General features: G+C 53.6%; 1 protein-coding gene across 5 annotated transcripts in view; it reads right to left on the bottom strand.

Moving 5' to 3' along the window:
* GDPD5 (glycerophosphodiester phosphodiesterase domain containing 5) overlaps positions 1–26999 on the bottom strand; it is a 114826-nt gene that overhangs the window by 51748 nt on the left and 36079 nt on the right. For all 5 annotated transcript variants that reach the window (XM_068555263.1, XM_068555260.1, XM_068555261.1 and 2 more), the window contains one exon: positions 3171–3253. The gene's annotated coding sequence lies outside the window, so the exon portion shown is untranslated. The remainder of the gene's footprint in view (positions 1–3170; positions 3254–26999) is intronic.

The following is a 26999-nucleotide window of genomic DNA, read 5'->3' as shown; positions in this document are numbered from 1 at the left end:
GGCCACTCATTCTTTGGGGGAAAAGCTACTCAGTGGTTTAGGCTGGTGCTCAACAGGCGCTGTCAAAGAATCAATCATGCCATAATTACGGTCATTGTTAATCTCTTTCCACCGTGGTGCCAGGGCCTCCTGTTTACCCAACACTTCTGTCCCAGAAGACTTCTGATTGCTCTTCCTCTGGGGAAATTCCCAGCAGGCTTGCTTCACCCCAGTTGTGGGTCCCCTTCTGTCCCTCCGGGCTGCCCTCCTGTAGGGAGCACTTCCTGCTTCTCCTTCGGGAAGGGCTGGCTTCCTCGGAACCGAGGCCTCTGGTATTATCTGTTCCATACCCAGTTTACTCATTCAGTGTATGTTTAAGAAGCCTCTGCTATGTGCCAGGCAATGCTGGGACCTGAGAGAGATTCACCGAGAATCCGATGTGGCCCTTCCTTTCAAGGAGACAGTCTCATCGCAGCAACAGCAGCTACAATTATAACCACACTCACAGTGCTTTGCAGTGTACAAGGAGCCTCCACACACATCGTCTCCTTGACGCGTGGCCCCAACTCCACGGGTAAGTACCGGATTCCCATTTTATGGATGAGGAGGTTGAGGCTGGTGGAGGGCAGGACAGGTTTGCTGAGCTGCACCCTTGGTTAAGGCCCTTGGGGGACAGACCTGCATGTTTGGGGCCATAGGCTGAACGGGGATCAGGCTCAGGACCCTGCCCAGGGCCCTTGGGTTCTCTTGGCACAGAGAGGACCTCTCTTTGGATCTCTCTTTCCCCAGGTCAGGGCTATGAGCTTGGGCTGAGCACTCACCAGGAACAGCCTGCACACTCTCTAAACCAGAGTCTTAGAATCACCTCCCCCAGGGCTCTTACAATCATGGAATCCTGGCACAGTCCAACAGGGATCTTAGAACTAACCCTGGATTTCAGAATATGAAAGTCATCAAGTGTCAGCACCAGGAAAGATCTGGAGCTATTCCATCCAGCCTCCCCTCCCTGCGGAAATCCTCTGCACAGCGGCTAGTGGTGGTTCGCCGGCAGAGTGGCCTGCATGGGCTTGCCTACGCCTCTTGACAGGCCCCTCCCTCCCCGGAGGGCCGAGCGGTTCCCTCTTTAAACGGGGACAGAAGGAAGGCCCTCCTAAGAGGAGTGGCCTGCCCCCAGCCCCCCCTCCGCCCACCAGCACAGACAGGTTCTCCCTGGAGTGAGCAAAGGGCCAGGCCAGGGGCCTGGTCAGGGGAGAGACTTTCACCATCCTCTCACCCCTGGTGGACGCCCCAGCCCCTCCCAGGCACCCAGTGATTCAGTCACAGGAACCCGGCTGGCTTTTTCCGATGCCTCTCCCTGGGTCTCTGGAAGGAGCGGGCCCTGAAGGGGAGGAGGAGAGGAGGAAGCTGAGTCCGGCAGAGACACGCACTGAGCAAACTCGCCTCTGCCCAGTTTTTAGCCCCTGAGGGAACGGACAGCAATGATTTATGTTATTTATTTATGTAAAAGAGCAGAGTTGTTATACAAACAGGCTTCCCAGGCAGGCCCTGGGGATGGGAGGAGAAGCAGGTCCTGCCATTTTAGGAATCTCTCTGCTTCCTTCCCCTCACACCTACCTGTCTAACCTCACCTGCCCCTGCCCCTCCTCACGCGGCTGTGCTCCAAGCACACGGCACCTCCCAGCCTCCCCCCTCCCCCGTACCTTTGCTCATGCTGGGCCCTCCGCCACGAGAGCCCTCCCCCCACCCCCCCAATCCAAATCCCAACCATCTTGACAAATGCACCCTGGACAAAGCTTGGTCTGATCCCCCCGCAGAAGCCCACTGCTTCTTCCCTTTGTGCTCGAATCACCAGGCAGAGCTCTTGAGACATGATCATAGGCCTCTGTGCACAGTAATTATCTGCTTCTGTGGCTGCCTTGCCCACCAGGCTGGGAGCTTCCCCAGGCGGAGACTTCAGATCCATTTGGCCCAGCTTTTCTGAGGAGCCACAGTATCTGCGACCCTGCAGGTGATAGGAACACGCGATACCCCAGGCCCCGTCCCTGCTAGAGGAATCACTGGACGGGCCCTGGGCCAGCACCAAGGAGGCGCCCATTTATATGTCAGTCAGAAAAGCTGGTTAAATGTGCAAAGGAAGGAAAGAAAGAACCCATCAGGGCCTCTTAAACCACCCAATTGCAGGGCCATTTCGGAGCCTGTTCCCAACTCTGCCTCTGAATAATTATTAGCCTTTTCCCTATTTACAGGAAAAATTAAATTACTAAAAAAACTCTCAAGTATTTTCTCCCACAATTTTTTGAAAGCTCTGATATCTGTTCCAGGTCTAGTACAAGATGACCTCAGATTTAGCACAGAATACTGACTTTCTCACTGCCACTTGCATCTCTCTTCATCACAGTGCTCTGTGACGAGCAGCAGCCCTGCCGCTCAGGCAAGTCTGAGAACCTGGGACCTGAGCTTCTCTTCCCCTCTTTCAGATTTCCAGGTTTCCTTTCTAAAAACCGACCTTGCCTGAATGCTGAGGAACAAAGCCCCAGGGGTTGGCTGGTCCAGTAAACCTTGAAGGTTCATGGTCAGTCCATGATTCAAGGCCTCTAATTCCACCATTTACCATTCATTCCTTTGGCTGAAGCATCACTTACTCTGGGATTCTCTCTTAAAATACAAATCTCCCCTGGAAATGGGAGCCCATTGAACCTCCAAACTGAAGTTCAAGGAAACTTAGTTTAATGCCTGGCTCTACAGAGGCAGTAAATCATAGGGGTTAGGAATGTGCACCCAGAGCCAGCCTGCCAAGTTTGAAACCTAGTTCTACCACTTACTAACTGAGCAGGTTCCTTAATGCCTCTAGACCTCAGTCTCCTTATCTATAAAGTGGGGATAATAATAGCACCAACCTCATGGGCTGTTGTGAGGATTGAATGAGCTAATATGTGTGAGGTGCTTTAGATAAGTACCTAGTCCACTGGAGAAAGCAAGAGACAACTCTACTCACAGTTTCTGTTTTTGTTTTTGTTTTTTTCTTGCTTGTAAAATGGAAAAATAATCCTTGTTTCCTCTGCCTGTTCCCATGAACTGTAGAGTACAGCTCCCGTGAGAGAGCGAACATCATTCTAGAACCCAGTGGGCTGCTCTCTGCAGCTTCCCTCTAACTCCTTCCCCCACACCTCCTTCCTTGCTTTTTCCTTTACCTGGAAGAAGGCACCAGTGGCTGTGAGCCGGGCTCCTGGGGGGTCCTGTCCACCGAGGTGGTGATGTCACGTCAGTGGGAGAGCTGAGGGGACAAACCCAGTCAGATTACACATCAGTCCATCCTGCCTTATCCCCTCCCACCCGGCCCTGAGTGAGCCCCCGCCCTGTGCCCACCCCGCGCTTGGTATGGGGACCAGGGATGGGTCACATCTAGTCCCTGCCCTGGGGAAGCCGCCAAGCCGGTGGGAGAGCCAAGGAGACATACGTGATCCAGTCATGTGCTGTGAGACCCCACACAAGCACCTCCACACATGCTGCCCCCAACCAGCCCCAAACCCAAACCCAGCACCACCTGCTGCCTGAACCACTCCTGCCCCACCAGGACCCACAGAAACATGATCCAAGGCCCAGCCACCCTGGGGTGAAACCTGGGGCTATGCCTGGCTCCTGGGAGGCAGAGGCCCATTCGTGCTGCCCAGGGACCTGCTTCTTTGGGGGCAGACGCCAAACCAGCTGTTCTAAAGCAGCCGCTGAGGGAGGGCTGGGTGGGCTGGAGGAGGGACCTGGGGCACCGCAATTATGTGGCTGACTTCTGACTCATGCCCCGCCTCCCCCATCACCAGCTCCTACAGCTGGCAGGGCAGCCCTCCTGCCCAGGAACTGGGAGGAGAGATGGTACTGACAGGCCTTGGGGAGAAGGGGAGAGGGGGAGAGGGAAGGGGGTGCTGGGTCAGCACTGCAGGCTTCAGAGGATGTCGCCACATTGCCCACTAGGGGACACTGAGGCTGGCAGGGCCTATGTCACCCAGAGAGTCAGAGTCAGAGCCAGGGTGGGACCCAGGGCAGGGGTGGCTCAGGCCTGGTGTCCAGCCCAATCCCATTCCGACATGAGAACTTTCTCCAATCTGATCGGGCCCTGGAGCCACATAGCAGCAAGAAATACAAACAAGACTCAGCCTTGGATGGGAGGGGGACAGAGGTGGACGCACAGAAGCTTGGAAATGACATCCAGCTACTGAGAGATGGGCTCCGGGGGCACCCCCAGCCCTGCCTCCCTCCACTTCCAGTCCCCAGGTTTCTCGCAGAGCCCTCAATGCACCGCACTTTACAGTTGATAAAACACTTATTTTCTTCATCTCCCACAACGATCCTAAGGCCTAAGTGACAGAGGGAATATAAATAGAGCAGGGCTTCTCAAACAAATCACCTAGAGACCTTGTTAAAAGGCAATCCAACTCAGTAGGTCTAGGCTGGGGTCTGAGATTCTACATTTTTTTTACAAGCTACTGGGTGATACCTTGCTGCAGGTCCAGGGACCACAGTTTGAGTAGCAAGAACATAGTTGTTAACGGCATGGACACTGGGGTCAAACTGCCTAAGTTAGGATCTTGGCTCTTACTGTGTGACCTTGGGCAAGTTCCTTAACCTCTCTGTGCCTCAATCTCCTTATTTATAAAACAATAATCATAATAATAAAACCTACCCCATAGGGTTGAAGTGAGAATTAAATTATGTAAAATGCTTAAAGTGATGACGATTATTTCAAATTTTTAAATGGTGGCTCTGAGAGATGGACACACTCAGCAAGGTGGCAGAGCCAGAATTCAAACACAAATCTCTTAATGGAAATCCTGCAATAACAACTTGCCACACGTCACAGCCAGCAAGCCCTCCGCCATTAGACAGACATGGATACTGAAGCCCGGAGAGCGGCTGGGAACTGACAAGGTCACCAGAAAGTTGGTGCCGGAAATTCAAGTCCATGACCCCCGGCCTACTGCTCTTTCCATCACACCTCACTGCCCTGCAAGGAAGAAAAAGCATCACAAGTTCCCCCTGAGGGGGACCCAGCTCTGCTGTCGGCCCCCACCTGGGCAGCAGCTACCCTGGAAACCAGATGTGTGTGGGAGTGGCTGGATGTAGAGGCTGCCCTCATGCCCACCGTGGCCCCAGTTCCCCTGCACTCTCAGAGCCCTGCCTGCCAGGCTGGGCGAGAACAGTCTAGCATCCTCCTTCCATGGCCCAGCTCCTACATCCAGTCTGTGGCACTGCTCCGTCTCAGGGTCACCCAGCCTGGGTACCAGGCAGGGCGGGATGCGGCCGGGGCCCGTCTCCATCCCCACCTTGGCTTCCCAGCATGGGGCCAGTGGGAGCCTATGAGTCACTTGAAGGAAGTGCTTGGCCCCAAACAGGAAGTGGCTCTTCAGGCAGAACCCCTGACCCCCACGCCCAGGAGCTCCCCAGGGCAGGTGCCTCGGTGACAGAGGCTGGTGAAGGAAGGGAAGCTGATTGGGACATAGCGACACCTATTCAGATTTTACCTGAAACTCAAAAGCAACACCCATCATCTGCATTGTGAAACCCGGCCGGAGGGCTCTCTGCTATATGATCTTATGTACATCAATACCCCTCTCTGAGCCTCAATTCCCTCATCTGTAGGATCACGGGGCTGCACTACAAGAATGCTACAGCCTGGCATTCTACAATGAAATAAAGGATTGGAGGACGTGAATATAGGTTTTAAATAAATGAACAAAAGCATATGTGAAAGAGATGAATGAGTGTATGCCGATACCTAGATTTAAGCTCCAGCTCTAGCGTAAGCACCGTCATTTATCTCTCGTTAGCTGCAGGATAGACATCTATCTCATGGGCAAGAAGACATCCCCTGAATCACCCTTAGGTGCAGGGAAGAAGGGCTACTGTCCTGAGCCCCACACATCACAAACACACACGCTCACAAATAAATATATTACAGAACATACAGGAGCTTCTGTCACACAACATCCATGGGACCCACAAGCCTAATCTGCTCCCCTAACACAGCTCAGGCCCCTGAGAAACTCTTCGTTTCTTGGGTTTGAAGAACAAAAGGTGATTGTGTCCAGATGAAGGTCTGAGGGTTGCACAGTGGCTGACAGGGGCGATGGTGGGGTGGGGGGTGGGAAAGGGAGGGAAACAGGATGCTACTGGGGGGGGAGGGGAGGGATGGAGGAAGGGCACTAAGTGGCAAGAATGTTTAGCAGGGCAGACAAATTAAACTTGTCAAATCCTTTCGGAGAGCAACAACTTCTTACATAACAAAGTATCCGCTTCCCAGTAATGTTGAGCATCTTTTTTTTTTTTTTTTTTTGGCTTTTCTCCCTGTTCCAATTTGTGGTTCTAAAAGTACTCATGAATTAGTGTGGTATTCACAATAAATGCACATGGCAGCTGAGGAACATCTTACAGTATTTAACAATTCATATTACTTGGATTAATGTAACATGAAATGAGATACTAATTCTTTTTTTTTTTTTAATTTTATTTATTTTTTGGCTACATTGGGTCTTAGTTGCTGTGCGTGGGCTTTCTCTAGTTGTGGCGACCGGGGCTACTCTTTGTTGCGGTGCCTGGGCTTCTCATTGCAGTGGCTTCTCTTGTTGTGGAGCACGGGCTCTAGGCGTGCCAGCTTCAGTAGCTGTGGCATGCGGGCTCAGTAGCTGTGGCTCGTGGGCTCTGGAGCGCAGGCTCAGTAGTTGTGGTACACGGGCTTAGTTGCTCTGTGGCATGTGGGATCTTCCCGGACCAGGGCTCGAACCTGTGTCCCCTGCATTGGCAGGCGGATTCTTAACCACTGCACCACCAGGGAAGTCCCATGAAATGTGGTACTAATTCTTTACACTGGCAACTAGATGGACATTAATCACAACTATGAATAGTTTAATTTTTATAAAATCTTCAAAAATTTGAATTACTATAACTATTTTAAAATTGGATATTCATTAATTATGATGTCTATAGTTTTAATTTCCTAGATAATTTCAAGGAATAAAAACAACTTTTGAAAATATAAATTTTCCTTTCTTTACATTCAATTTACATTTTTGATGGAAATATATTCAAATTCTATACACTCTAAATACAACTGCATTTTATTTTTGATCCTTTAGATTATTACCATCCATACACAATTTTCAAATGATGTGAAAAATCTTGATTATAACAATTATAGTGATCTTGCTAAAATGAAGACAATAAAATATATTTTATGAAATATGTCTTATTACTCATCCAAATGCCACCAGCCCACCAACAAAACACCCAGATGTGTAATAATAATTAAATTGTCTTCCTTGATATTTTGTCTCTTTCAGTTATATAAAACCATAACTTTACAAGGTGGAAAAATGAAACTATCTTATTTAATACTTTCTTGGTTTGTTTTGTAACCTTCCAATATCTGACAAACATATACTGCATGGGCCTCTGTTTGTATTTTTGTCCTGGGCCCTGCAAATTTTGGGCCATGCCTGTCTGCCGACTCCCTGCCCTCCAGCTCCCTTTGGTGGGGCCCAGGCCACCCGCGCTGGTCGCCTCTCCTCGCTGAGGATCAGCTGGGTGTCGAGCCAGCCCTGTGTTCCTGAGTCTGCCTTTTAGAAAGTGCTCCTCACATGAAAAGTCCTCATGCTTAGATGTGGGACTTATTTCCAGAGCTGATTTGAATATCCTTCAAGGGCAGTGGCCATGACTTGACTGCCATCTCCCACAGACCTGGTGCTCCTTAAAGTCCCTTACATTCCAGCACCATCAGCAAAGGGACCCGGATGGGAGGGCCCAGCAGCCTGTGGTCCACCGGGCTGGTAGCCCCCATTGGCTCAGACTGAGCGAATGGCCCATGGCCCCCACAACTGGTTTTCTCCTCCTCTGCACCCTCACTCCGTCCACCTCTACCCATGACCCCCTCCTGCCCCCTTACTCTGGGCCTACCGGTCACAGTGACCCCCTTTGGGCTAAAGCCACCAGAATGCACCCTCAGCCCCATGACATCTGGGCTGACAAATCTCCACATTCTGGACTTCCCTGGTGGCACAGTGGTTATGAATCTGCCTGCCAGTGCAGGGGACACGGGTTCAAGCCCTGGTCCGGGAAGATCCCACATGCCGCGGAGCAACTAAGCCCGTGCACCACTACTACAGAGCCTGCGCTCTAGAGCCCACGAGCCACAACTGCTGAGCCCACACGCCGTAACTGCTGAGTCCACGCACTGCAACTACTGAAGCCCACACACAACGAAGAGTAGCCCCCGCACACCACAACTAGAGAAAGCCCGCGCACAGCAACGAAGACCCAAAGCAGCCAAAAATAAACAAATAAATTTATATATAAAAAAAAAAATCTCCACATTCCCTGCCTGCCACCTTCCCAGCCTCTTTCACAAAGAGCTTCCAGAACCTGGGTTCTGGAAGGGGTCAGGGTAGAGGTGTTGGAGACTGAGAGCCAGGAGACCTGGGTTCTGGGTGTGGCCTGGCCACTGAAAGGCAGGCCGGTGTCATCTCTAGGCTCAGGGTCTTCACTTGTCAGATGCGGATGCTGCAACCGGCCCAGAATGCCTCATGGGATGAACAGGATAACCCAGTGGGCAGGACCTGATGGGGCTTTGGAAACTGTAAAGTACTGAACCATGTGATGGAGGCTCACTGCATCTCTTGTGTTTCCTACTCGGCCTGGCCCATGTGGAGTCCATCTACTAAGACACCGTCCACCATTTAAGGAGGGCTGGCCACAGCCTTGTACGAGGCTGACATTCCCTGTCTGTCCTCTCACTTACCCCTCTTAGCCTCCCACTACAGTACATTCTACAGATGCCAAAGCGGAGGCTCAAGGGAGTTTGGGTCCCATGCTCAAGGGCACAACTAAGCAAGTGGCAGAGCCAGGATTCATACTTTGTCTGACTCCCAGGCAGGCTAGACAACATAAATCCAATCACCAACACACATTTCCTGAGCTCTCCGGTGTGCCAGGGGAGGCCTGAGGCTGGGTGGACAGACCTGCTGGAGGAGCCCACAGTCTACGGTACAGACAGATGCGCGGAGAGGGCGTGTGAACAAAGGAGGCATCCTGCCTGGGGAAGGGTGCAGGAGGGCCTTGGTGGTGGATCAAAGCCACCTCCCAGCCTAGCCCAGGCAGCAACAGATACCCAGGAGTGAGCAAACCTGTTTCCCCTGCACCCACCACCTGGCCAGCCCCTCATGCCTGCTCCTGGGCGGAGCGGGGCCCTAGACATTTCAGACCACCTCCTCCTCTGGGGCCCCTACCTCATGTCCACCTTCACCCCTAGGGTCTGCAGATTCCCCAGGCTTCAGGACAGGGTGCAGCCTTGCAGCAGACTAGACATTAAGCCTGGTGAAAGAAGGATCCTGCCCATCTGAGCATGCAACCCCTTACCCAGTAGGTGAGCAGAGGAGCTAATGACTAAACAGTAGTGACTGACCACTCTGGTACCCGGCTCAGTTCATCCTGACTGCAGGGAGGTTAGCTCAGGTTCTGAATCAGACTGAGGCTGGTGGGGACCAGAGCAGAGCTGGTAAAGAGTAAAGCGCTCAGATAAGCAGTCACAGGCGGGTGGGGGTAATGGGTCCTGACCCTCTCACCTCCACCCTTTCACTATGTGAACAGAAGCAAATCACTCTACCTCTCTGGGTACGAGTCAAGCTGGGATTAACACCACATTGAAATCATCTGATTTTAGGTGGGCGCATATAAAACTTCGGTCAGAAACACGGGTCACGGAGGCTCAGAGAAGGCAGGTGACTTGACCAAGGTTACAAAGCAGGTGACAGAGTCTGGACTAGAACCCAGGCCTGTCATGCTCTGCGGGGCTAGACTCCCAGAGGTCAGGGTGGAGAGGCCAGATTAGGGTGACATCCCTTGCGATAACACAGGTGCAGGAGAGGGGTTGGGACAAGTTCCATCAGGGCCGACCCAGGCTGACATCACCAGTTAAAGTCATCATAGTCAGAGTCGTGGAAGCACAACTTCTGTTTATTTGTTCCTGGGACACGCCGACCAACACGAGCTCCATGAGCAATCCCTGAGCACTTTCTATGGAAAAAGCCCCGTAGAGCTGAGCCTGCACTCCACAACTACTGAAGCCCGTGTGCCTAGAGCCCGTGCTCCGCAACGAGATAAGCCACCGCAATGAGAAGCCCGGCACCGCAACGAAGAGTAGCCCCCGCTCGCCGCAACTAGAGAAAGCCCGCGCGCAGCAACGAAGACCCAACGCAGCCCAAAATAAATAAATAAATAAATAAATAAATAAATAAATAAATAAATTTATTTAAAAAAAAGAAAGAAAGAAAAAGTTCAGTAGACACAGTGGGGCGGGGTGGGCTGGGAAGAAAAGCCAAATTCAATTCAGGTGGGGGATAGGCCCCTGGGCCTCAGTTTCCTCCGTGGCGCTCAGTGTTTCCATGGCCCTGTGCCACCTCCTGACCGTCACTAATCCCCGCTAGGCAGTGCAGGCAGGGCTGGGGGGGGGTGGTGGCACAGAGGCAGACTTCTCTGGAAGGGGCTATATCAGGGCATCAGACCAGCTCTGGCACGGCTGGATCGACTGCCTGACGTCAAGTAGCCAGGAAGAACCCTGGGGGCTGGGGCCAGTTCCGCTGGCTGGGGAGCTCTGAGGGATTCTGCCTCTGGGAGCTGAGAGACAGTGACAGCGCCTGGGGCTGGGGGAACAATGGGGGCTCAGGGCAGCTCTCAGAAGGTCCTGTCTGCTGCTGCCTACACGATCCTGGGGCACCCATTCTGCACCCCCTTTCTAACAGGTGGGCAGAGCTGACACTTAATCGGTGCTTCCTCTGAGCCGGGTTCCGCCTGGAGAACTCTGCCTCTGTTGTCTCCACCCACGTCCCCTGGGACCCCCCTCTCCGTTCTGAGTCATTCCAGGTTGCACTGTCCCTTCCAAAAGCCGAGAACTGCAGGGGCGTGTGGGTGAGCTGCCGTCAGGCTACCTGAATCCCTTCGCCTGTGGGCATGGCTGTCGCCCAGGGCCCCTTTACCAGGGACCCCCTGGGCGAGGTCTAAGTGCTGCAGCACCCTTGCCCCTGGCAGCCAGCTCTGGGGACTGAGCCAAGTATCCCCTCCGAGGGGCTTGGCTTGAAGTCACACTCTTGCTTCTCCTTCTCTTTCTGGTTCTACTTTCCCTATCCCCTTAGCAGTTTTCTTCCCCCTGGAAAACTTCTTAGTAAGTCACTCTCACACGAATCCTTATTTCAGGGTCTGCTTCTAGATCCCCCAACCTCAGACAGTTATGAGGTAAGTGCCATTAGTTTTCCCATTTCAGAGATGAGGAAACTGAGGCTCAGAGACTCAAAGTTGTCAAAGACCCCCACGTGGCAGGCATCAGAACACAGGCTTGAATTGAGGTCAGCCCCGTACAAAGCCTGAGCACTGACCCCTCTTGTCCACCGCCAGTATCATCTGAGCCTGTTTACATCTCAAATGCCATCCCCTCCCGGCCATCTGAGCTAATCTTTCTTTTTCTTTCTTTTTTTTTTAATTGGAAGGAAAGCAGGAGAATCTGTAGATGATCCAAGGGGGATGACTAAGTCCTTAGATTCCTCTCGTTGGCTCAGATCCTGTTTTGGTCAATCCTTGTGAATCAGGGTGGGTCTGACATTCTGGGAATGCAGGGAGACTTCAAACCAACTTCACGAAAACAAGTTGTAAAAACACTGGCCGCCACTCAAAGCGGCCTGCTGATGAGCTTGGCTCCACGGAACAGGGTTGAACAAGTTCACCAGAAGGGAACACACAGCAGGAAAGACTTAGGCTAGACCCAGAGGAAGAACTTCCCAGTAATTGGGAGCTGGCCCAGAGCATGGTCATGGCCTCTTTGGGAGCAGGTGAATTGATGTCCTGACCTTCCCAGGCTTTACTGGTTTGAAGCATCTATGAAGTCACCTTGGTGAGCACTGAAGACAAAACCACAGGAGGCCAACTCTGCCAGCCCTGAGCTTCAACCACTGACCTGGAACCTGGTTTATGAGGATGCTCTGAGTCTGTGGGGTTTCTGCCTCCTAGGAGGTCAAAAGTGGGGGCCCCCGATCCTCACACCCACACCCAGTGTGGATGGAGGCCCTGGAGCTGGCAGAACTCAGGGTGGCACGGAGGGCTGCCACCTGGCCACCTCCTCTGCCCCTGCTCTCTGCAGCCAACCCTCCGGGGTGCAGAGGACCACAGCAGGTGTTTATAGGTGCGCATCTCCGGCTCCTCCTCCTTCTGCAATAAACAGGCGGAGTCTCACCCAGTTCATTCCCCTCCACCCCTTTCCAGCTAGCACTCCCTTCGTCCCTTCCTTCTCATCCAAACTTCTGAAAGACCTGTCGACACCCACGCCCCCACTTCCCCCCTCCCACCTGTTTCTAAATCCACCACCCTCTGCTCCCACCAAGTTCAACTATGCCCTCCACGTGAGGAAGCCGCCTGGACGGTTCAGTCCTCCCTGACACATTGGCCCTCGCCCTCCTTCTGGAAACGTCCTCCTTCCCTGGCTTCCAGGACACCAGTTGCTCCGGTTTCTCTCCTCCCCCTCCGGCTGCCCCCCTGCGCCTTAGCTGGCTTCCCTCTCTGCCCGGCCCAGCCCCTCCCTCCTGCCCTGCCCTGCACACTCTTCTAGGGCGATACCACCACTCCCGTGGCTTCAGACACCCCGTCCCTGCCCGGACCAAGCGCAAGGCCCAAGTATCCAATGGCCCTCTGATCATCCCCCCCACAGGGACCTCACACCCACAGTGGCCAAATGGGAACTCGTCACATGCCCCTGAACCTGCTCCTCCCCCTTTCTCCCAACTCAAGGCGCCTCCATCCTCGCAGTCTTCCAGGCCTGGAAGACCAGACTTACCCTCCCTACCTCCCCCCTCTTCACACCCCCAAATCCCACCCGACACCAAGCCCTGCTCTGCTCTCCCCGCCCCCGTCCCCTCATCTCCCACCAAACATCCCTCACGACTCCCTCTGCTCAGGCTCCTCTTGCAGGAAGCCCTCCTTGACTCTCCTGGCAGACTCAAGCCGGCCTTCTTCTGTTTCCGTGTGCCCTGTACAGCCCTAGTTCAGCAGCCACGCTGGTGACTGGCTGCACATGTGATGGCCACAGGCTGCTTCCAGAAGTGCAGGGCCAGGGCCTGGTCTGACTCTGGGTCCCAGCACCCAGGCCGAGCTCAGCGCAGAGGGGCCCCAGGAGAGGTTTCCCAAATCTGGGAATTGTCTTTCTGCTGAATTTGCCCCATCAGTGAGGTCTGGATCTCCCCACAGCCCACAGGCTCCCTGGAGCAAGGGCTATCTCTTTGTTCTGCTAAAACACATGAGCACTTACTCCCCTTTTAGAGGCATTCTAACCTGTCTGCCTTTACAAGATGTCGCACAGGGCCTGCAAATGCATATACGTAGACATACAAAAATACACCAAGCGCACATTCCCAGACAGACCCAGGCAAATACTCATGCTTACTCGGTGCAAGCACATGGGCTCATGGAGTACATGCAGATGTGCAGACAGGCCCACACAGACACAGCTTCCTGGAAGTAGCACGCCTCCTTCGGGGCACCAGCCTCCCTGGGCATCATGGGCTCCAGGAGTCAAGGTTGGCTTGGCCAGGGCTGGATCTCATGGATGCAGTGCAAGGGTCTGGGGAGTGCCGGACCCCGGAGGACCTCTATCTGCCTCAGCCCTTCCTCCCCTCTGTTTCCACAAACTCTTCCTCCAGGAAGCCCTCCCTCATCACGCCCTTCCTCTCAGCGCTAGGGGAGGAGGCTGCCCGCACGGGGGATGCTCCCTGGATCCCACCCCCATCTTTCCCTTGGACCCCTTCTCATATATTATACAAGGGAAGGGCTGCACCAGCCCAGTCACAGCTCAGAGCTTTTAGGATGAAGATCCCCTCCTTTCCCAGCCCTAGTCCTGCCCTGCCTCCAAATCACAGCTCAAATGTCCCTTCCGAGTAACCCTTGGCAATTCCCTTTCCAGGTTGGGCACCAGCATCAGAGAGCTAACAAGTCAGCACTCGTGGGTTCATCTGATCCTCAGGACGACCCTGCTGGGGTCGGTGTTCTCACGCTCCTTTTACAGATGAGAAAACTGTGGCTCAGAGAGACAAGGTGACTTTCCCAGGGCTACACAACTGCTAAGACTTTCTTTTCTTTCCTTGAAATCATATTCCCAGCCATGACCTCTCTCAGGAGGGAGCAGTGGCCTTAGAGGGGGGCTGGGAGCGGTGGGCGGAGGGCCTGGTGGGGAGGAGTCCTGAGCACCACCACAAGTGGCTGCAGCCACACGAAGGGCCCCGAGGCGGGCTCCTTGATTAACTTGCTGCGGGATGTGGAGCAAGTCACTGGGTCTCAGTTTCCCCACCTGTGATGTGAGGGGGGCTGGATACCACGACCCTTGGGGTCAGTTCCATCTGGACCTTGCAAGGTTGCAGAGGAGGAGGGCTGTTGGAAGGGGAGACCACGAGGGGTGCAGGGGCTGTTCTCCACATGGGGTGGGGACAGAGGAGGTGGCCACTGGGTGTTCTCTGGCCCTGCCGGCTGCCCCAGGGCTGGCTGCCAAGGCAGTCACCGCCCCCCCAGAGGGTGGTAACCTTCTACCTCCCTCTGCAGGAGAGCTAATCAAAGCAGAGAAAAAAATGGCAAAGTATCCGATATACTGGCAGGGGTGGGAAAGCAAGCCAGGGGGATGCGCGCAGCACATGCAAAGCTGAGGCAAACGCCCCAGGCGAACACCTGGGTATGAGCCCCATCATTCCTGTCCTCTCTCCCACCCCTGCCCCAGCCCTGCTGATTCCACCTCAGAAGTGGCTCCTCCAGTAGGGCACTCCAGCCCCGCATACTTCAGCCAAGGGCTCCCTGGGACCTATAGGAGCAAACATACCCCATACACAAAGCTTTTCTCAACTAGGCCTCAATTCACCTTCCTGGCCTCCCACACAGGGGAGCCCCAGCCAACCGGAGCTAAGTCCCTGCCTCAGGGACTCCACTCTCCAGCTCCAAACCTTTACACAGTTGGTTCCCTCTGCGTGGAATGTTGACCTCCTATAGATCCCTCAGTACCCAAATGGGAAATGCTGCTGGTTAATGAACTGACTTCTATAGTGGGAATCAGGTCCTAAAGTCAGCACACCACAAGTAAATTGCATACGGTCAAAATCACCCTTGACTATATATAGCTATCATTTATTTACAATGCCTAGGCATTGTTCTAGATATTTCCTGTGTTTTGATTCATCTAACTCTTACAACTCCGGCAGATTGTATTTCCAAAGACATCTGCAGCAATATCTCCCATCCCACACGCTCTCCTTATAACTCTGTCCCTCTTGCCATGGAGAGGTGGGGTCTATGTTATCACCCCCCACACTTGAATCTGGGAAGGCTTGGGACTAATAGCTAAAGTGACACTACGAGACTTCCAAGGCCAGGTCATCAAATGTGATGCATACTGTGGGGAAGCGCAGATGAGCTCGCAGAGAGAAACAAAGCCCTGAGACCACGTGAGTAACCATGAGCCAGAACTGCTCAGCTGAGCCCATCTTAAATCCTGACCTATAGAAACCAGGGGGTTAAAGTGATTGTTCTTGCATAAAGTCACTAAGTTTCGGGGTGGTTTGTTATGTAACAGCAGTAACCAGAACATCATTATCCCATCTTTAAAGAAGAAGAATCTGAGCCACAGAGAGGTTAAGCAACTTGCCCAAGGTCACAGAGCTGGTAACCAGCAGAACCAGGATTTGAGCCAAGGCAGTTTAGCCCCAGAGTCCACACTATTCACTGCCATGCCATACTAAATGCCTCTAAGGTCTGACTGGTCTCCAGGCCCACAGCAGGCCTCAGGGAGTGGTTGCTGAATAAACGACCAGGGAAGGGATAAGCAAAGGAACAGCTGAATGAGTGTGAACGAAAGCAGAGTGAGCTCCCAGGTGCAAGGCAAGGACCTTAGATGAGCCCGAACTATGTAAATGAGTCTGACAGGAGCCCCTTGTCACCTGGAGAAGGCGGTGATCAGAGGAGCCTGGCAGATGCCACCCACCTCTGCCTTTCACAGATAAGCCTGAGATGCTCGTCTCCCTGCTCCCTGCCTCCCTCAGCCCTGCATGCTGCAGAGTTATCCCCTGGAGAGCCAGTCCCTCCTAAGAACAAGGCCTGTGGATCCTGGAGGCTGCAGCGGGAAGGTTCCCAGGCTGGGAGGCTGGAGACCTTGGTCTCATCCCAGCATGGCCAAGGCCTGGCTGTGTGAACTTGGGTGAGTCCCCGACCCTCTCTGGTCCCAGGTGCTCTCCAGTGACACTGTTCTAAGACTCACCAGATGCTGAGCTGCCCTGGTGGATGGGGGTCAAGGTGAGCTTCAGTATGTGGGTCCTATAAACCCCAAAAGGGATCTGACCCTAGGAGGAAAGTGGATAACAAGAATGAATCCCCCTACCACTCACCGGGAGCTCGCCGTGTGCGGGGCATCTTTCCGTGCATCCTTGCAGCAACCTCATTAGGCACAACAGCAAGTGACAAAGGGCCCAGACCTACCACTCAAGTGATGCTGGAAACCAGGATCTGACCCAGGCCCACTCAACTTCAAAACTTCTGCTCTTTCCACAACAGCAAGAGACAGAAGCAACCTAAGTACCTACTGACGAACAAATGGATAAACAAAATGTGGTATATACATATGATGGAATGTTATTTGGCCTTGAAAAGGAAGGAACTCTTATCAGGTGCTACAACATGATGAACCATGAGGACATGATGCCAAGTGAAATAAGCCAATCACAAAGAGACAAACACCGCATGATTCCACTTACATGAAGTATTTAGAGGAGTCAAATTCATAGAAACAGAAAGTAGAGTGGCGGTTGCCAAGGTCTGGTGGGAGGATGGGGAGTTGTTGTTTAGTGGGTACAGAGCTTCAGGTGTTTGAGATGAAAATGTTCTTGAGACCTGTGGTGCAACAATGTGAATATAGTCAAGACTATCAACTATGCTCTTAAAAATGATTAAGATGGTAAATTTTAAGTTATGTGGGTTTTTTTTTAAAAAAAACCCCACAGTTAAAAAAAGATTCTCACTCTTGGAGTAGAGAGGGAGATTAGGAGACATTTTGTGGGGGAGAGTCCAGGCAGGCTTCACAGAAGAGGGGACATTTAAGTTGGGCAGGGTTGGCACAAGCATAGATGAGTCTGGGGCACTACAGACAGAGGCTCGGGCCTTTGGCCCTTGCCTCCCTGCCTGCCAGGATCCAGCTGACTCCATCCCCCGGCCCACCCCAGGCCCCCCAGATCTCCACACAGAAGCAGCACCCCACAGGGGAGCAAGCATTGGCCTGGATTGAAGAAGGGATTTCTTGAACACCTACTATGTGCTCTCAGGCTCACTTACTTCATGACCTTGGGCCAGTCCCTGTCCTCCTGGGGCCTCAGTCCTCCTGTCTGTACAATCAGAAGGTGACCCGGAATTCCTTCCAATTCGCACACTGGGAATAACCTCTGAGGGGGAGGGGAGGTGGGAGGCACCAGTGACCTGCCGAGAGGGGGACCAGGACACTCTTGGTCAAAAGCCCAGGAATCAGAAGCTGCAGCCTCATGATCCCGCCCCAGGCAGCCTCTGCTCACTTCACAGAGTGGGAATCTGAGACCCAAGGGATTTGGTTTCATTCCAACTCTACAAACAGGGGCCTGCACCTACTATGTTTGTGACAGGATCACAATCTAACCTCCAATCCAGTACCGTAGCAACACAACTGCACTGAGAGACAGCATCCTCCGTGCCCAGGGCTCTCGCCAAGAATCCCACTCTCACCTCTCCCCTGACTCAGGAGTCCTTTGTCCCCAGAAAGAACAAGGTAGGACAGTCCTTGGTTTCAATCCCAGCTCTGCCAAGCACAAGCTGGGCCTCAGTGTCCTCGTCTGCATTTTGGGGATACGGATACCTCCCCTGTGAGGGTTAGAGGAGGCAAGGGCACAAAATGCTGAGCCCAAGGTCTGGCATGCAGTAGGTGCTTAATAAATGGCCACCATCCTTGGCTCTCTCTTTGAAGACGAAGCCATTTTCATTGATCTGTTCGTTCCTCTCAAAGGCTGGTTTGTTTGTTTGAATTCTTCCCAGAAGAGATTTTCCCCAGCACTCCTGGGGAACGCTGAGTGATGCTCTCCAGCCAGCCCCAGGAAGGAGAAGGGAGGAGCAATGAGCTTTACTTGATGGAAAAAGTCAAATCATCATCATGTGGAAACGGGAGACAAGTCCTAGGGAAGCCCGGCGGCTGTCCCAGCACCCTTCACCCACCCTCTCCCTCCACCACCCAGGAGGACCCACGGTGACCCCAGATCCTGCCTTATAAGCTCCCTGAGGCCTGGCTAGGAGGCCTGATATGATCATGTTGCTACTTAAATGGCACAAAGCCTTCTATTCTTAGCTGAGCAGAGCCCTAGCTCCCTCCCAGCTGCCTGTCCGAGCTACCAGCCCCGGAGGCACGGGCCTGGGGGTCAATCATGACCACAAGGAGGCGGAGGGCGGCCTTGTGACCTGACTGAAGCCTGAGGCCAGCACGACGGGGCTGCAGAGTAAGCCCCCGACCCTGGGGTGTCCAAGGGGTCTGCAGAGGAGCTACATAAGGCTGGTTGGAGATCTGGATCAGATGACTCCGAAGGTCACTTCTGATTCTCAAAGTCTTGATTTCAAAGAGCCAAGATTCCGAGGTTCCATAATCCAATGCTTCCAAGATTTGGGAAAGATTCTGTGGTTCTAAAGGATCAAGTTTCCAAGATGCCGAAGAAGATTGGAGGCTGGCTCTAGTGTGTGCACCTCCCCTTCCGTTTAAGAGGCAGAGGATCCTCAGCTCCATCCTCACCCTGGGGCGCCTGGCACGAGTGACACATACAGCCCTGGTGGACTCAGCACTGAGGTCAACAATGCTCCCCGGCCGCCCAGATCTGCTGGGGGCAAGAGTTCTTGGGGAACTTCTGGGTACTGCAGGAGAAACTGGGAAAGGAGGAGGGGACAGGCTGAAGCTGCCCTGAGGCCCACCATCACCAGACAGTGCTGGGCAGGGCATCCACTATCAGTGTCTGCCCTGTGCTAGCAGGGCCAGCATACCCCTGTCAGACAGGCTTGGAGAGGCTGGGTGACCTGTCCAAGGTCAAGGCTGGGACATGGAGGAGCCAGAGTGAGAACTCCAGGCCTGGCTGGCTTCAGAGATCATTCCTCGCCTCACACTGCTTCATGTTAGCCCACAGCTTCCTGGGATCACCTCTCCCAACATCCTCTTTTAGATGCAAAACTGAGGCCCAGAGAGAGAAAGGTCAGGTGCTCAAGGTCACAGGGAATTGGTAGCACAGCCAGGAAGAATTGTTCCCACTGACTGTCCCCCATCCCCTGATGCCTGTCACAGATGCCTGTCACTGATCCTTCTCTGGATCCTTTCTGCCCACCCAGAACCGGGCTCCTGGGGCAGAGCTGTCTCCTGCTCCTTCGGTCCCCAGCACAGCAACTGCTCCACGGGGTCATCTGAGGGATGAGCTGAGAATCAGGGGATGGGGCGGTGGGTCACAGCCTCATGCCCAAGGCTGGCCAGCTGAGCACAAGGGTGACAAGGTCTGGAGAGGGCTGACCCTGACACGTGTCGGGAAGTTCACAGGGGCACTTGTCAGGAATATTCAGAGGTTAATTAACCAGCTGTCCCATTAAGCAAAGCAAATGAGGCTCCACTGAGCTGGCTGTCACAGAGCCTGCTAGTCACCAGAACGGGGAACAAACAAAGTCTCGGCTTCCTGAGCCACTGGCCTGCACCCCAGGCCACCCTCCCCCAAGCACCCACTATGTATCAGTAGTGCTTTTTGTTTTCCAATAGAGTTTACAGGTAATTTCTCATCCGAATCTCACAACCCTGAGAGTTCGGTGTCCTTTTATAGGAACAAGGAGACCAGGGACTCGCCCTAGGCCACTGGCGAGCACGCAGTATCAGGACTCACACCCAGGGCTGCTGGGCTGCCTGGTCCCAGAGACGAGTTCCCGAATGCCCCGGCGAACTAGAGCCTCCTGTGCTGGGCTCATGAGTGTGAGAATGTATCTAAGCTGCACTGACCACTTCATGGAGCCTTAAGTGAAATTTCCTCTTTCCTGCTTACAGAAATCACAGGTCAAGTAATCTAAAAACCCGACTGCTTTGCTCTGGGCTGGAATTAAATCCTTTCTGCAAATAGGTGGCCTATTACATGCCCGGCACCCTAGTAGGTGTCCTACCCACTGGGTGGTTTGATTTGACCTCGCACCAACCTTGTGAACTTCAGCCTAGGCTGAGTCTCAGACTGGTCATGTCACAAATCCAAGGTTGCACAGGCACGGGGTGGAGCTGGGACAGGAATCCAGGTGTGTCAGGGTTTTTTAAGGTCGGAGAGGGGGATAGATGTTTATGTTCACTGGGCTCTTCAATAAACTGTTTAAGTTTGCGCTGCTACTCTACTAGTATCCTGCTCCTTGCCTGCCCCCTCCCTCGCCCCCAACTCCATGCCAGCGGAAGCCAAGGGAGCATCCGTGGTACCTCCGGGGCCAGCCGATCTCAGTCTGCCTCCAACCCCCAGTCCTGGTGGGGCCAGACCATCTGGGAGACACTCAGGAACAAGGGCATTGAGAGGGACCCTCAGAACTCTTGGGGAAAGGAGGCTGGGTACAGCCCAGCCCTGCACCCCATCCTGGGCAGGGTGGCTTTGACCAAACACTCTGTGTGACAGGCTGCGGGCCTCCCAGAGGGGGTACCCCAGGCCCTGCTGAAATAAAGCAGCATCCACACCAGAGATCTGAGTCGCTCCCACTGATGCCTCCTGGGAAGTGGAGGGATGGAGGGTGACAGTCTTGTTCTGCCCCCAGGGATACAGGTCAGAGTCCCCTGTATAAGACAAGCCCTGTTGGACCCAGCCTGTGAGCAGAACAGACAAGTTGGGGAGGGGGAGTTCCTGACATATGCCCCTCACCCTTCCCCAGAAGCCAGACCCAACTCTCTGCAGGCCTCCGGGGTACAGCTGGGGAGGGGTGGTGTCTGGTCCCAGGGCTCAGGAGACCAGAGGGGCAGCGCCATTTCTCCTCCAGTTGGAAGGCACACAGACACAGGAATGCAAACACGCAGGCCTGGCCTGCATGTGCAACATGTACATAATTCATGGGCTCCTATCGCTTTGGCCTGGATAAAATGTACCCAACAGAAGTCCGCGTGGAGATTAGTGAGTGGCCACCAGGGAGCACTTCCGGGAAAGGGGTGAGTGGGCCAGAGGGCTAGAGGACTAGGGCGGGGGTTGGCTTACTATATGCTTTCACAAATTTTATCTCATTGAATTGGCACAAAAGCCCAGTGTGGGAGTTAATATTGTTCCCATTTTACAGATGAGGAAACTGAGGCTCAGAGTTCAAGTAACTTACCCATTTTCACACAGAAGGAAGAAGCAGAACTTCCTACCCTACACCAAGCTGCTTCATGCACACAACCCTCAGCCCCAGCCTGGCTCAACTCCCCCCCACCCCCAACCCAGTCTGGGGCCTTAGAAGAGCCATCAGTGAGCACATCAGGGCACTTCATCCTGAGCTCAGCAGGCTAACTGCTGAAAGAAAGAGAGAATGAGGAGCGAATTCCTCCAGCAGAGCCAGCCTGACCTCCGCCCCAGCAAACGTCTGACCCCCAACCAGGGAGCCTCTGGCCCCTGCCCAGCTAGGGCAGCCCAGGAGACCTCGAGGCTGGGGAAGAAACAGTCTGGTCCTCCCCTGCATACATGCCAAGAATTCCTGAGAGCCCTTCAGAGCTGGAAGGGACACGCTAGGTGACCTTGCCTGACAATGAGCATGAGGAACTCAAGGTCCAGAGCAGGGAAGGACTTGTTCAAGATCCCAGAGCGGAAGAGTCCAGTCAGTCCATAAACCTACCAGGCAGCAGCCAGGTGCTGGGCACACTAGGCTGAATGGCCTGGCCCTCAAGGTGTTCCCAGTCATGCAGGCATCCACTCAGCTGGTGTTCGGACCCTCGTGAGCTGCCCCAGCCAGCTTCTCCAGCCCCATCTCAAATGTCCCCCCTTTCCTCCCTCTTGCCCCCATCACCCCAGGTTCCTCACAGTGCCCTGAAGGTGCAACCCACCTGTTGACACCTTTGTACCTTTGCTCCAGGCTGCTGCTTTTCCAAGAGTGTCCTCCCCGGCTGGCCAGAGCCTGCCCACCCCTCCAACCCCCAGGTAACCTCTGTTCTTCTGTGTAGAGCCTCACCCCAGCTCCCTCACCCCCCAGCTCAGGCTGATGGAGCCGGAAGTGCTCCCTCCCCCCGCTTCCCTCCCTCCCTCCTCCCTCTTTCCCTTCCTCCCTCTTCTGAGCTTCCCCACACTCCTGACAATATCTGCACTCCCTGCCCAGGGTAACTGTTCCTGGAACAATCTCCCTTACACCCCTCAGGACCCGGGACTAAAGAGCCACTGAATCAAGTAACTGCGTCACCCACCCACCTGCCATGAAGACCCAGAACAATGAAAAAAAATCACTTCTTCCTTTTAAGGCTAGCATTTGTCTTTCTTTAAAAACCCTTAGTGTGCACGGGGAAATGAAATGGAAGGTTCTTAGTCAGACGCGTCTTGGCATTTCCAAACGCTGGCTCTGTGCCTGGCACACAGTAGATGTCTGAGATATGTGCGTTTGGGGGGTGAAAGAATCAAAATATCTCCACTTTCCACTTCCCCTTGCTGCCTGAAACTCCACCATTATTACCAATTCTTTCCTGGGGCAAAATGGTGCTCCCTGGGATCCTCTCTCAAAAGGCAAGCTGCCCTGGGCAAGAAACAAGCTCTAGCTGGAGGCTTCTGTGCAAAATGGGAAAGTGAGGGTTCGCTGATCAGCTCTGCCCAGTGTCTTCTCTAGGCTATCCGCCCCAGACCCTGCTCTGTGACAAAGGAGCTGCATGTTCAGACAAGCTTGGGAAAGGCTGGTGGCACCCGTGCCACCTGTCAGGGATCCCTCATTCATATCAACACGTTAAAGGGAGAAGACCCATTCTGACTTATGTGACCTCGCATTTCCCAAATCTGTATGCGTCCTGGGACCCCTAACCATCCCAGGGAACTAGGGCTCCCCAGAGCCCTAGTCCAGGCAGTGGGGACTAGATGGTGTGCCCACGTCCGCCGCAGGACAAGTATGCGCACTAAAGGGTGTTTGAGGCAAGCCCATACTCCCCCGCGCTGACCATTCCAGAGGCAGAAGATCCCACCCAAGCCACCAACAACACTCCTTTGTGACAGAAGCAGTAAATGAACGGGGCATCACATGGCTTGCAAACGGAGCCCAGAGGAGGGAAGAGGTAACAGGCCAGCCTGGAGACCTGAGTTCCCATTGCAATTCTGTGTTCACTGCTGGCGATTAGGCAAGGGACCTTCTCCTGTTGAGCTCTGCTTTCATTGTCTGCAAAACAGGGATAATGCTGTTCTCAGGGCTGTTGTGAAAATGCAGTGTGGTACTGCAGGCAGAGGCAGATTATAAACTGTAAAGTCCTGTACTGGCCTTTGCTATGTACATCATGATTTCCCCGTGTGTGCTGCCAGGAGGGTGTGGTCACGTCTTGATTGATCACAAGCCACTGCAGAGGTCCTCAATCAGGATGGATGGATGGATGGATGGATGGATGGATGGATGGATGGATAGATGGAATCCCTAGCAAGATGCAGGGTCAACAATGGCTGGTTGAATAGTTATGAATGAATGAATCAATGAACCAATTCTAATAAGCTCCATTGTCCCATTTCTCAGTCCCCAGCTGGTAGAAGCAGCAAATTAGGAAACACACACAAGAGCAAGAGGGGAGGAAAAAGAGGTGCCGGGCTGCTGGAGGCAGGTCTGTGGGCAGCAGAATGAAGGTGCAGGGGGAGAAGAGTCAGGAACCTACAAAGGCAGAAGCTGCTGCTGAACAGGCGAGCAGCCCAGGGCCACGGGGTGCAGGGACCAGCTGGTCTCGGCTCTCCCAGCAGCTCAGTCAGTGTTCACAGGGCCCATCCCGGGACTTTAACCATGTGGGCCTCGTGCAGGGAAAGGAAGCGATCACTCCTTTTCACAAAGGTTTCCAACCAAAACTAGTAAAGGGTTGTTTTTAAAGGGAACAGGGAGCAAGAGGAAGCCTCAGGGACACAAGCCTTAGCTGCCTGAAAAAATACTTCTTACATTTTTATACCAACTCATCAACATATTCAGGCACAGGACAAACATTTTTAAAGTACCTACTGTGTGCCAGGCAAGTGCTGTTAGGCACTGGGGGGAGGGGACACAAGGCCTCCTCAGTGTCACACATTAAAGACCTGGATAGATCAATGAGGTGTTGGGTCACTTGAGGACAGAGAAGGAGGTGTTGGAGAAAAAAGGCCACAGACAGGAAGTCTGGAGGATGAAGCTAAATCACCACGTGACCTCAGGCAAGTCACCTCCCCCCTCTGAGCTTCTACATTCCCATCCATAAAGTGGGGTGGATGATAAAAAATAAAAATAAAAAATCACAAAAACTACTACATTGCACCAGGCACTGGACCACTGGTTACAGACCTTATCTAATGTGCACAACCAGCAAGACAGCTAACTATTTGTTGCAGGGAACGATTGTCCCTTTCACAGATAAGCAAACTGAGGCTCAGCTGGTTACTCACCTGCCTGAAGGCAGAGAGTTGATGGGAGCTGGAATTTAAACCTAGGTTTGTCTGACTCCAAAGCTCACCCTCTCCGGTCCTCCCAAACAAGTCCCACACCGCCTCTCACAGATTGCCGGGAGGATTCGGTGACATCATGAATATCAAAGTGCTTTATAAAAGGTAAACTATCATGTGTCCAGAGCCAACAAGAAATCAGTCTTGATCCTCCACAAAAGCAAACACTAAAGTTCACAGGGGCATTCAGAACTGGCCGCAGCCCAGAACTCCTGGGTTCCTGATCCCTGCACCTCCTTGGCCAACTTCTTCCAGGGAAAGGGCAGTCCCAGGAGCCCCAGCTAACCCCCCGCAGCCCATGGGGCCCCCTCCTAGACCAGAAACGGCCTCACTCCTGACCACCTTGTGTTCCACCCTGCTGAGGACCCGGAGGGCATGGCTGGGCCCGGGGGCCCTGGGGGCTGTGGAGAATCAAGAGCCCAGGCTCCTTCGCCCTACTTACATGCTGGTCGCCTCATCTCTCTGAGCCTTGGGATTCCCACCCACAAAGTGGGGCATTAAAGGAGACTTCACATGGGAAAGTATCTACTCCAAGGAGGGACTCAACAAACATGACTGACGTTTGGTTGGACGAGTTTAACTGGGTGAGCCGGAGGAAATCCAGGCTCTCAAAATCCCTGGCTGGGGCTTCCCTGGTGGCGCAGTGGTTGAGAGTCTGCCTACCAATGCAGGGGACACGGGTTCGAGCCCTGGTCTGGGCAGAGCCCACATGCCGTGGAGCAACTGGGCCCGTGAGCCACAACTACTGAGCCTGCGCGTCTGGAGCCTGTGCTCTGCAACAAGAGAGGCCGCGATAGTGAGAGGCCTGCACACCGCGATGAAGAGTGGCCCCCGCTTGCCACAACTAGAGAAAGCCCTCGCACAGAAACGAAGACCCAACACAGCCAAAAATTAATTAATTAATTAATTAATTAAAAATTAAAAAAAAAAATCCCTGGCTGAGGAGGCAGGTGCTACCCCACCCACCAGGAATCCCCCATCTATCTAACCTTAAACTCGCCACCTGCCCTTGGGAGCCCCGGCCTGAGAGGTGGACTCAGCTCCTACCACCGCCGGCACCAGCAGGACCCTAATCTGCTGGCTTCCCAGGGTGGCTGGGGCCCAGGTAAGTGAGATGGAGGAAAAGGGGCTTCAGATGAACTGCACTCATCTTTACTGGAGACACCTGGGCCCCAGGGGACAGACATCCTCACAGGCCTACTGTGGCCCAGAGAGGTTGCTAACTGGCTTCAGGCCACACAGCAAGTCAGGAGTCAAGTGGGTGCTGGGACCCAGGCCTTCCAGGCCGAGCGCAGGGCTCTCTCCACTGCCCCAGGGTCCCAGTTTTAGGGCATGGATAAGACTCAGAGAGGAAGAACAGTGAAAAGAGTCAAGATGAGGCACCCACTCCCACGTCATGCTGGTCAGGAGGCCTTGGCCATTGACAGCGGGGCCCCCAAGACACAAGTGGAAAACCAACACTCAGTTGCTCTGTTGTTGCCTGCCTCACTCACTGCAGGTACTGATGGGGCACATTTGTATAGAGAAAGGGCTCAGTCTGCTTCTGCAGAGTCCTCAACAAGAGGAAGAAGGTCCCAATTGCAGCATAGTGGATTTAAATTAGACACAAGAAAGAACTTCCTTAGGCAGCATTAGAAATGAACAGTGCACAGAGAAAGGGAGCAGGATGAAGGTGGTTATGGAGTCGCTTGTAAAATACAAGATGCTATCTCATCCATTATGTCCTTTTAGCTTCAAAACAGACCTGGAAGGTAAGTGTGGCTGTCCTTATTTTCTAGGTGGGCAACTGAGGCTCAGAAAGTTTAAGTGACTTGCGCAGTGTCTTCAAAGCTCTGCTCTAAAGAGGTAGAGCTGGGCTTTAAAGCCAGGACTGACTCGGAAGCCCACACACCTCCCTTCTCAGGAAGGCCTCTGAGATCAAAGCGCTACCACACCCACTATGGGCATCTCACCGCTCCTCCTCAGACACCCAGGGCTGAGCTGTCGGAGATGCCACGAGCATTCCCGCCAGGGAGAAGAGGGAGTGCTCAGTGGTGGCCAGCTATAAGGAAAGGGCTCTGCGTCCCAGGCCTGCTGCCCCCAAGAGGCCACGCCCCAGGGGCCTCACCGATGCTTTCCATGCGATGTGGCCTGACATCTTCTGTCTGACTGTGCACCTGAGCTCACCCGACACCAGCCTCCCCGTAGCCTTTGCCCCACTCCGGAGATAAGGCTATCCCCAGCAAGGCCACCCTGGAAGCTACCTGCACCTGATTTGCGGGAGGAGGCATGGGCCAAGGAGGGCCCCTGGGGTCCCTGCCTGCCTTGCAGCAACAG

The sequence above is a fragment of the Eschrichtius robustus genome, chromosome 11, assembly GCF_028021215.1.
Source record: "Eschrichtius robustus isolate mEscRob2 chromosome 11, mEscRob2.pri, whole genome shotgun sequence".
Taxonomy (NCBI): domain Eukaryota; kingdom Metazoa; phylum Chordata; class Mammalia; order Artiodactyla; family Eschrichtiidae; genus Eschrichtius; species Eschrichtius robustus.
Note: the sequence above shows the minus strand (reverse complement) of the source record. Positions and strands in the feature narration are given on the sequence as shown.